Source organism: Castor canadensis, chromosome 9, assembly GCF_047511655.1.
Source record: "Castor canadensis chromosome 9, mCasCan1.hap1v2, whole genome shotgun sequence".
Lineage (NCBI taxonomy): Eukaryota > Metazoa > Chordata > Mammalia > Rodentia > Castoridae > Castor > Castor canadensis.
Window position 1 is genome coordinate 56,035,546 of NC_133394.1, and position 11,359 is coordinate 56,046,904.

Consider the following 11,359-nt stretch of genomic DNA (forward strand, 5'->3'; position numbering starts at 1 on the left):
CTTCAACATCATTATTGAAAATGGATGGATAATAGATGTGTGAGTAATTTCCAGATTTTCAATTCTATTCCATTGGTCAAAACCTTTCTAACAATATAGTTATAAACACATATTTTCATAAGCAAAGTACATCATGAATTCTTATTAATACTTCCCATCCAAATTCAGAACTATAAGAATCTTACTTAACCTTACTCAAACCATCTACAGCTTTACTAACCTAGCAAAACCAAAATAATTGCTTACTTGCTTTGTCTGAATATACACAGGCAAATGCTTCAGAATAGCAATACAAAAAATTCAACCAGCAACACAATCAATGAGAATGTTTCCAATTATATTTAAAGACTGCTTTAAGAGTGGCAGGTTGACACTTTTTACTTTCAGTTCTTTGAAGATGCTGCCCCACTGCCTTTCAGCTTCCATTGTTTGTGGTGGTAAATCACCTATCATCCTCATTTTCTTTCTCATTTATTTGTCCTTCTCTCCTCTGTCTCCTTCTAAAATTTCTTCCTGTTTCACCCATTAACTTTTCAAAGTCTCTTCCTCCACATCTCACTCTCTCTTGGAAACTGAAATGCCACACTCATTAAGCCATTTGAGGTTGTCCCATTGCTCACTGAAGCTCTCTTTTTTATGTTTTTTTTTCTTGGTAGTACTGTGGTTTGAACTTGTTAGGCAGACACTTTAGCACCTGAGTCCCTCTGCTAGCCCTTGAAGTTTTCTTCTTGAAATTCTTTTCCTCAAAGACAGAATTTGAAATTCTGTTTCATTTTGGATAGCTTTAATTGCCTTCAGCTTTGCTAATCTTTCCTTCCATTTGTGTAATGTTACTCTTTGTATTTTTTACCTCAGATGTTCTATTTCCATCTCTCAAAGTTTATCTTAGGTCTTTTGTATATCTTCCATGTGTCAACTTTACATGGAATTTTTTTCTGTAACATTTTGACCATATGGAATGCAATAATAATACAGTTGTCCCTTGGTGTCATTGAGGAACTGATTCCAGAACCCTTCAGAATACTGAAATGTCCAAATGCTCAAGTCTCTTACACAAAATGAGTAATATTTGCATATGACCTACAGACATCCTCTTTTAGACTTTAAATTATTTCTAAAGTACTTATAATACCGAATACACTGTAAATGCTATGTATATAGTTGTTATAATTTATTGTTTAGAGAATAATGACAAAAAAACAGTCTGTATATGCTCTGCAGATAAAATTTTTCCCAACATTTTCCATCTCAATTTGGTTGATTCTGAGGAGACAGAACTTGTGGATATAGATGACAGACTGTTTTGGAGGGGAGTGTGCAGGGGCTTGAAGTCAAGACCTTGTACTTATAGGCAAGCAGTCTACCATTTGAGCCACACCCCAGCCCATTATGCTTTAGGTTATTTTTTTCAGATAGGATCTCATGTTTTTGCCTGGGGCCAGCTTCAATTCATGGTCCTCCTAACTATGACTGGGATCACAGGGTATACCACCACTGCCCGGCATATAAGCTGAGATGGCATCTAGTGAAATTTAGCCTGGGCTGGTCTCAAACTTCAGTTCTCCTGATCTCCAACTCTGGGGTACCTGGGATTGCAGGGATTGCTGCTCCTGACCTGTAACTGTTTTGAGGTCCTTACCTACTGATTCTATCATCTGAATCATCTCTGGGTCATTTTTAATTGGTTGACTTTCTCCAACTTATGGGTTATGTTTTCCTTATTCTCTTAGTGATTTTTGATTGGCTATCATTCATTGTAATTCTTCTGTTTTTCTGTTACTTCAGTATTTCTAAAATTGTCCCTGGGCTTTGTTTTGAGATGTAGGGAAGCTACTGGGAATTAAATTGATCCTTTAAATCTTGCTTTTAAGTTTTAGCCAGGAACCCTGCAGTGGTGTGTGGGGATAATTTTGCCTCATCACTGAGGCAAAGCCCTTCCGAGATCTCTCCCTGATCTCCGTGAGTTATGCAATTTCTCCTCATGCAGATGGGAACAGGCACTATTCCCTAGCATCAGCTCCTCACATTCCTCTGATTTTGTTCTTCCTCGGTCCTGGACAGTGTCCTGTGGCACTCGGCTAAACATTCATGGGAGCCAAGGTGACAGGCGTGGCCCATCTCCACATCTTTGTAGTTTCTCTGCTCTTCCTCCCACTAACCACAGCCTGCTGTGGTTTCAATGGTGGGCTGAATGTGTCCACACCCTCCTCTTCCACCCGATGATGACTTTGTTCTAAGTCCCAGTACCTGGGAACACATTCACTTAAATTGTGGAGAGGAAGAAGCAGGTGTGATTAAGAATTTTGAGATAGGGAGATTATTCTGGATTTTCTGTTGTGGACCAAGACACTAACATGGCTCCTTACAGGAGGGAGACTGGGAGCCCAAGACAGAGAAAGGGGGACTGGGGATGCTGGAATGCTGGCTTCGGAGGTGGTGCCAATATCCAAGGACTGCAGCCACCAGGAGACAGATGCTTCCCAGTAGCCCTCACAAGGAGCACAAGCTTGCTGATGCATTTTGCACTTCTGTCTTCCATAACTGAAGATAATAAATTTGTCTTCTTTTAAGCCAGTCCATGTGTGGTCATTTGTTACCATGGCAGTGGGAAATCATTTAACTGGATGCTCCATTGCTCAGCTCAGGGAGGCTGCTGGGTTCCTCCCTTCATCCTCCCTCATTTGCCTCCTGTCTCTCGGGGCCAGTATCCGTTCTTACCTGCTATGTCCAATGCCTTGAGAAACATCGCACCCTGCAGTATGTCCAGTGTCTGGTCCAGATGTCAGGGAAAACCCAGTCCATTAATCTCGCTGAACTGAACAGGAACTGCCTGCCGTATCACTGCTATGTGGCTGTACCTCCAATGTGATATACAATTGGATTCATTTTAAAAATATTGCTTCCAAATATTTGTGGTCTTTTCATTGATTTTTGACTTTATAACATTTATAACATTATAAAATATTTTTTAAATTATTTTACATTATAGTTTAATTTTTTGTTTGTGATAAACTTTCTCAATGCAAGAAGTTATTCTTTTTCATATGTTTAAATATCTAAATCACAAAGGAGTACATTCCTATTTCTGAAAGACACAGACACCATACAACTATACCAGAGTCTGAATTTGGGAACAATGATGTGCTCCTTCCATTACAACTACTTAGACATAATAAATTTCTAAAACTTTGGGGTGTCTATGGACAAAATATTCCTACATCAATAACAGCAGATGTTACTCTGTTTTGCCAAAATACCAACTTGGAAAGTCTTTTGTTTTGTTGGGGGTTTTTTGTCCTGCACCACTCCTGCAGAAGTTTGGGTAGCCAGTTTTTTCCTTTTCCTTCTCAGTGTATCTTGCACAGTCAAGAATGCTTCGATCACTGCAATAAAATTTTCTAATGGTTTGCTCATGTGAGCACTATCTTGAGTGAATCTCTAAATGAAACAGTACCCTTTGATCAGGTAAAGGAATTTACCTACATGTGACGGTGGCCACAGCCACTTTGGCTTAGGAACTGTAGACGTGGAAAGGTAAGACCCAGGCCTACGAGTATCTTCTCACTTTTATATTGTGATCTCAGCTGTATTAACTGAAATTTAATTCATAAAGATGATGTTAAACTCTGTGATTGTGTGAGGAAATTAAAGCTGAATTATAAGCAAACACAAGCCCCTATGTGGTTTCAAAGCCCAGTTTAATTCACTCATGCATCATCCTTGGTATTTCCTATTGCCTAGATATTTTTTCTTTCGAGTTTGTAATATTTGCTGATAAAACACATATCTGTCTATCTCTTACATTTCATGCTTTCTTTTTATTTAGGAGAATATACAGAACTATCTTCAGGGAGCTATACCAGGAATGGTATAATTGGAACAAAGAATTAATGCCATTTTTAATACACCAACAAGGTTAAAATGTCCTAAGCAATCCTCAGTTGCATCTTCTATAATTAGCAGAAAGCTGCAAATGTGTTAATTACCATAGTTGACAACACTGAGAACATGGGCTGTCCACTAGAAAAGCAAAATGGTCCTTGGAGAGCATCAAAAAAGGGAGTCTCAGCTTTTTTTCTGGAGATGTCAGGTTGTCTGGCTACAATGCTCTGGTCAGCCAACCTTGGGCACTTTGCTCTGCAGCGAGCTTGCTGTGTGATGCAATTCCTAGAACTTGGCTTTTGATGCACCTGCCTTTGTCATGGGGTTCACTTTCTCTCCCTGCTTGAAAATCGCAGTCAGACTGCCATGGTGCCAGAACAAGTCCTTGACACATGGCTCTTCACTGATGCTGAAATGCATGGTGCTAATCTCTTTCTCGCATGCATATCAATGTTCTTGGAAATTTGTTTGGTAAACTGTTCTAGGTGTAATGTTCCACCAGTAAGCAAAAGTCTTATGTAAATTATTAGTACAGTCTACATACCTTAGGTTTTTTTAAGATCTCACCAAATATTGGCAAATATTATTTTTAAATACATATTCAGAAACACCTTTTGCATTCTTAGTAGGAAAATAACCTAAGATGAAAACTCTCCTTTTCTTGGAACATATATTTAAAATTATTTATTGCCCTTTATATTTTTCTCCCTCATGACACACTGATTGTACTGCTTAACAATGACTATTTGTGGTTGCATGTGGTAACTTCTTTTGTTTCTTCACATAACTTCTTAGTTTTCTCCACTGAATGTTTCTGCAAAGCATTTGTGTAATCTTTTACCCACAGTACTTTGATTATCAAATGGAACTTAGTATAAATTTTATGCAAACCTGTTTAGCATTAAACAGTACCATGATTATTATTAAAAGTCATGGCCTTTTCAGATTTCCTGGATTCTCATTTTTATACTACAGTACTGGGTTTAGAATTCTGTAGACAAATGAGAAATTGGATAGTTCAGAGGAGAACAATAATAACATTTGAAGATCAGGATCAAAGTGAAAAGTTAAGGAGCAGGATGGAACTTAGTGAGAGAGCAGAGGGAGGGGAGCCACTACCAACCTGGGTCATTTTCCCAGCACAATCAACTCCTGTGTCATGGCACACACACAATGCCAGCAGACTCCAGCCCTGTGCATGTGTTTGAATGTGCACACATGTAAACTTGCACAACCAGAGTCTGCTTGGGGTAGCACACTCGTGCTTTTGACAACATATCTGTCACAATTTTGAATTCTTCTCTGCTGATGGTTTCCCTTCATGATGTCCTGTTTATGCTTTTATCCAAGGATTATTTTAAGTACAAACCAACTAATTTTACAGTGGTAAACTTCTGGGAAGAACGGAGAACAGGTTTAAATGACTAAATGCAAGTTTTATGTTAATGGTGAAGAGCACTTCTCCCCCCATATGTATTTTCCTCCCATTCATGTTGGGAATTTATTCTTACCCATTCTGTTTTGAGACCGTGAAATGGCTGATGGAAGAAAAGCAGATGTTTTCTACCTCATCATACAAATAAAGGCTGCTCTCATCACTTTCAGGCAATTAATTGATTACTGTGCCATTTTACTCCTGCACAATCCTGGAAATAAGAAAGTCAGGGCTGCTGCATCATAAGGTACCTGAGGGAAAATTAGAAAATGACAGCTCCCCACAGTGGTAAGAACCAGAGGATGGAGCCCTCCCCACCACACACACAGTGTGCTGCCCCCCAGCTTGCCCCACACCCAGGCTGTACCCAGTCACAGGGTCTCCTCAGAGTAGCCTTCAAGCTACGTGGGAGTGGCAGGATTTGCAGGTGGGTGATGTATTCCTTTTTCTTGCTGTTAGTGAGGTTTTATTTTTTTTTCAGTCCCATCATGTGTCTATAAATCGGCACAGAGTCTGCCCATGTCCTGAGCCAGAGTGGACTTCCCTGCTATGGTTTCACCACTTATTTCCTTCCCTCGTCTCCCACTTCTCCTCTCCTCTGAGTTGCCACCCTTGGCTTTACTCGCCCCACTTGCAGGCACATGGGGGGAAGAACAAAGAGTTTCCAAGGTCTGCAGGATCCCCACCTTGCAGTCCCCACCTTCTGCTGTTCTTCACTCAAGGGTTGGGATGCACATGTCACCGTGGCCATGGTTTACTCTGTGACCAGTCCAGTACAGTCACACGTAAGCCATGCTTGATAGTCTGGGTTCTGCTGGTGGTGGGTGTTGAAGACAAAGCTTTCATGCTGAAGAGGGAAGTGGCACACGGACCCTGCAGAGGGAGCAAGAACAGCCATGTCATTGGGTGGAGGCTGGAAGCCGACAGGAAACATGCTTTGAGGTGTTCTTGGTTGACGCCTGCTTTCCCTTCATGGAAAACAGATCTAGTGTGTTTGCCAAAAATACAGATACCTCATTGTTTAAATATCCAAAGAGTACAGGCAAGCAAAAAGCAAGAAAAAAATAGCACAGGTAAGGCTCTGCTCCTGTATCATGTCCTCCAGAATGTCCAGATCAGCCTTCTAGACCTTTCTCCACATCCAACCCATGTGCTCACAGGCTGTACCACACACACAAAGCATAGACACACCACACACACACACTCACACATACACCACAGACACACACACACACAGACACAAACATACAAATATGTACCCACTTGAATGCACTAGTGCTGCATACCGAGGGCCCATGGACACAAGGTCAATTTGCCATGTCAATAAAGAACTACCCGAGAGGCAAAGATCATGAGGACTGCTGTTTGAAGTCAGCCTGGGCAAATAGTTCATGAGACCTTATCTAGAAAACAACTTTCACTGAAAAGGGCTGGTGGAGTGGCTCAAGGTGTAAACTATGAGTTCAAACCCCCAGTACTGCAATAAACAAATAAATAAATATGCTTTGGGTTGCATAATTAGGATATTTATAGGTTTTTTAAAATAAAGTACTGAATTCTGTGTTCCTATGTCATTGGTATTGTATTTTAATTGCCGTAGCTTTATAACTTATTTCAGTAACTTTTTTAAGACAATAGATTCTGAGAAAATATACAACATAATTTGATGTACAGATAACTACTTCCTTTGCTGCCATCTTCTTAGAACCCTACAAGTTAAATTTGGGATTTTTCATAAGTGTAGTGTTTTTAATCACTCTCCTGTTGATTTAAGGGTTAGTACATGTGTTCTCATTGCTTTATAAATTTCTTTAATGTTCTTAATAGTATAAGATGAGTACAGGTGTTAAGCAATGAATAAAAAAACTCACCTAACCAAAACAACAATTGTTACAAGCAATCATGGAAATAGTTTTTTTTTCCCAGTAAAAATTTTCATGTATCTGATGATATTTCATATTCAACAAAAAGGGGGTTATATCACAAATACAACGTAACCAAAGTGCTCAGTATGATTGAGTTGTAAATGACTTACTTATGGTTACAAAATTGAGTGAATTCCAGGCGAGAACACCTTCCTCAAGTGTTTTAAGAATTGAAAATGAGTCACACCATGTACTTTTCTGCCTTTTAACAGGACATAACACTCAGATACACAAAGGGATCTTATTTTATGTACAGATAAATTTTAGAGTCAGAACTTTATTTAACAATAATGATGTAGCTTTGGGACTCATTAGTACATACTGTAATCTAGCAGGTAGAATAACTCAAAGATGATAGACAGATTTCATTCTACTGTGGAAGTAGGCTGGGAATTTTTCCCTTCACCATTGACCTTGGGGACTTGGCCCAAGCTCATCTCTTGGATGAGGTGAGGGTGTGTGAGGTGAGAGCCTGTGAGGTCTTCTTCTTCTCTCTTTGCTCATTCTGACCAAGGTCCTGAGCTGAACACATACAAGGAGATGTGAGGGAAACTCCCAAGTTCATGTGAGGCCTTTGGGCAGATTTTTTGCCTTGTGATACTTCAGGTGATATCTTCATGTTCCAGAGGATGGAGTTGTCACACGACAACCTAACTTGTCCCCATGAATGAGTGTCCAGCCTCAGCAACCTAGGATAAGGCAGTCTTGTACAAAACTTTACGTGAGTCCTGAAGATATTTGCAAGTGTCAAATTAAGATTGGGGATTCTATTGTTAGTCCAGATTCCCTCCCCCTGGGTGCACCTACCACATTCTATTTTAAAATCATGAAGGAGGCAAAATTAGAGTCTGGAGAACAGAACAAGCATGGAGTGAGTTCTTCCTGCATGCTGCTCACCATATCACATTTTCCTGCAAAGCCTGGCTCACATTCTTACCCTCCTCACAATCTTTTCACAAAATCTCTCTTATTTTTACATTTCTACCCCAATTACTATCAAAAGGAGAGTGTTTTGTGCAGAATGTTTTAAGTGTACTGAGCTGATCCCTCTTGGGTTATAGACCTCTGAGGATGGGATGGTGAGTTTCCTCCTTTTTATTGTCCATAATGCTCACAAATCATTATAGGCAAATGTAGTTGCTGGTTGTGTAGATAGATATGCATATGTATTTCTTCATCATAAGATGTATGTACTGATGGCACTCAGTAGACACTGGAAATTCCCAAACATCAGGAGGAAAACCAAGCAAACAAAACCTGAAAGAGCAATCAGTCATAAATATGTGCCTAAGACATATTTATTGATCCAGAGCTTATTTTTTTAAAATTTGTAGCCAACTAGCTATACCATTCCTTCCTTCTGAGACCAAAGTATAAGGGGCTTTGATCACCTCCTATCACCACATGTGAGCTGCCACCTAACTCTTGAATCACAGTGTATCTGCCAGGCCACACTGAGGGTGTCTTTGGGTTAGAGAACTTATGCTTGGAGTGACCCCAGCAATAGTGCTAGATTTGTTCCAGTGCTCAAAAGCCCAAGCATAGTGACAGGGAAATTGTGTGTGTGGATTAATCAAAATGGGTAAGTTTGACTTTCTGCTTTATGGGAAGGTGCAATTACAGCACAAAGTCAAGGGATTGGTACCTATTGGCAAAATAGGAATGGAAATGATGAACTAGTAGGTGTGGGCTACCTAGGAAAGGAAATGAAGATAGAACAGTAATCAAGAAAGTAGAGATTTCAAGATCATTAAGAACAGGATAAACAGAAGCTGAGAATATGATCTGAAGTAGAAAAGGTCAGGTTGGAAAGTAGAACATTGACCTAGGACTTCAGGAGTACAACTGCTCTGGAGGATACAGAGGAGCGAATGGTGCAAGGTAAGCCTGGCAGAGCAGTAGAAACTTTGGCATGGAGCTCTTCACCCTGAGGTGAAGTGTTCTGTAAATGCAGACAGTGTGGATCATGACCACAGTGTGTCTCTCACCTGCAAAACACCCTCCCTTGGTCCACAGGCTCCAAAATCTGACCCCACCTTGGCAGCAGGCTTCTAGCTTATTGCTGTCAGGACTCTTGCTCTGGTGACCATGATCCCAAAGACAAGGCACCTGCCAGCCGGTGGTGTGACTGAGGAGTGGATTGAACAGTGATGGTGCATGCATAGATAACTTCTGACAAACAAAGGGAGAGACAGTCATTAGTGGTTAGCAAGACTTCACTGAGCTCAGTTCATTATTTGGGAATGATTCTTGGTGCTGAAAATTCATTTTCATACTCAAAATTCTCCTGAACATCTCAAGCTACTAAAAGATGCTTTATCCACCAGTGAAATCTTGAATTTTCAGCAATTATATTTGATAATTGCAAAGCAAATAATTAGTATGTATTGCTGATGGCTATTAAGCTGATAATGTGCATAGAGGGTTCTTCCTGAGAAAGGGCTTTTGTGAATGAACTAAGTCTGATGTCCTTTATCACCAAATTTTACAAATCTGAGACATGTTTCAAAAAAGAGTGAGTTAAGATAGCTGAAAAGCAAATACCTTATAGCACCAGGACATGGCAGCTGTCTTTCTAGTTCTCACAAAGAAAAAATTCCAACCCCAGGGTCTTTTCCTCCTGGGAGGTTATACCAGTATCTCCTTGTTCTTGTGATGCTAGAAACATATGCAGAAATAATTCTATGACAAAATTGTTTCATGCTACACAAGTTACACAGGTAGTTCTAAAATACTCCATTCTGGGAGGTATCCTTATGCTTTAGTTTGACTAGATTACCTTCAACTCACTCTCAGGGTGATTACAAAGGTATTGGATCTTGCCTGTCACCACTCCTGGTGGAGAAACAGCCATTGCTAGGGGGAAAACAGATTACTTGGTGAGCCTGTGGCAGAGTGCAGTGGTCAGGAGGAGCATGTGGTCCATTCATGTCCTCTCTGATTGTCCCTGGAGTCTCTTCCTTCCACAGTCTCTTTTAGGAACTAAAACCTACTAATGAAAATCTTGTCCTTTCAGACTTTGAGTCATCTGATTTGATAGTGATCCTTGGCACTGCCCAGTCTTTCTCCTCAATAAAAGTTTTTCAACCTTTCCTAGAAGGTTGGAACTCACAAAGGATGTGCTGAAGTGGCGAAAAAGAGAAGTCACCTCCTTGTTGGGGCTGGTGGAAGAAAAGGCTAGGGAGAGGTGACATAAGCAGTCTACTCTGACCCTGAGTGAGTGACTTTTGGCTTGGAGACAGGGTGCCCTTTGCCTTGTTAGAATTGACCTCTGCAATGCCAATTCTGGACTGGGCTAGACAAGGCAGCTGGGAAAGGAGGGGTGGGTGCTGGGCCCCAGGGCTCCAACCTGGTAACAGTCTGCACTGGACGATGTTACAGCCCTTGGTGCATTACACCACAGCTGAGGTTTACACAGCGTAACGAACGTTCTAAAGAGTACAAGTCCAGTAGCCCCCAGCTCAGTGGAGAAATAATTGGGCTCAAACATACCTGAGGAGGAGTGAGGTATCCATGGAATGCGGCTTTCTAGAGCATGAGATATAATCCTAATTAAAAGAATTGTGTTAGAAATGAGCCAAGTTCCAAGGAACAGGAAGCTTTTTAAAAGCTATCACTTTTTAAACATCACTGTCTTCAAATGGCAGTCTTCAAGGAGACTAAAAATGAGCCACAGCCCCATCTCTCATGCAGTCACATGAGAGTCACATTTGCTGAGTGATTTTTGAAAAGCAATGATCTGTTTTCCTTTTACCCTCAAACAAAACTTTCTCTCCTAAAAGTTTTCTAAAAATGTTTCTAAGTCGGCTGTTTGGGAACGTCTTTCTGCCTAGCTCTGCATTGACCCCTGGTTGGTTCGTGGTGGGTGGATGAAGTGGTGGATAAACAGCATGGTGCCAGTCTAGAGAGAGTGGGTGGACTGAACTTGCTCTGAGGCAGAGTTGGTGCTCTCAACTTCCCTCCTCCCTGTTTTCTCCATTCTCATTCCAGACTCCAGCACCCTGTTTTCCAAACAACCTTAAAGATGTTTGCGTGGATTATAGCATGTGTGTATCTCCCAGGGTACTTCAGTCTACAACCTGCACACTGTACTGTCACTGACCTGGAAAGAGAGTTG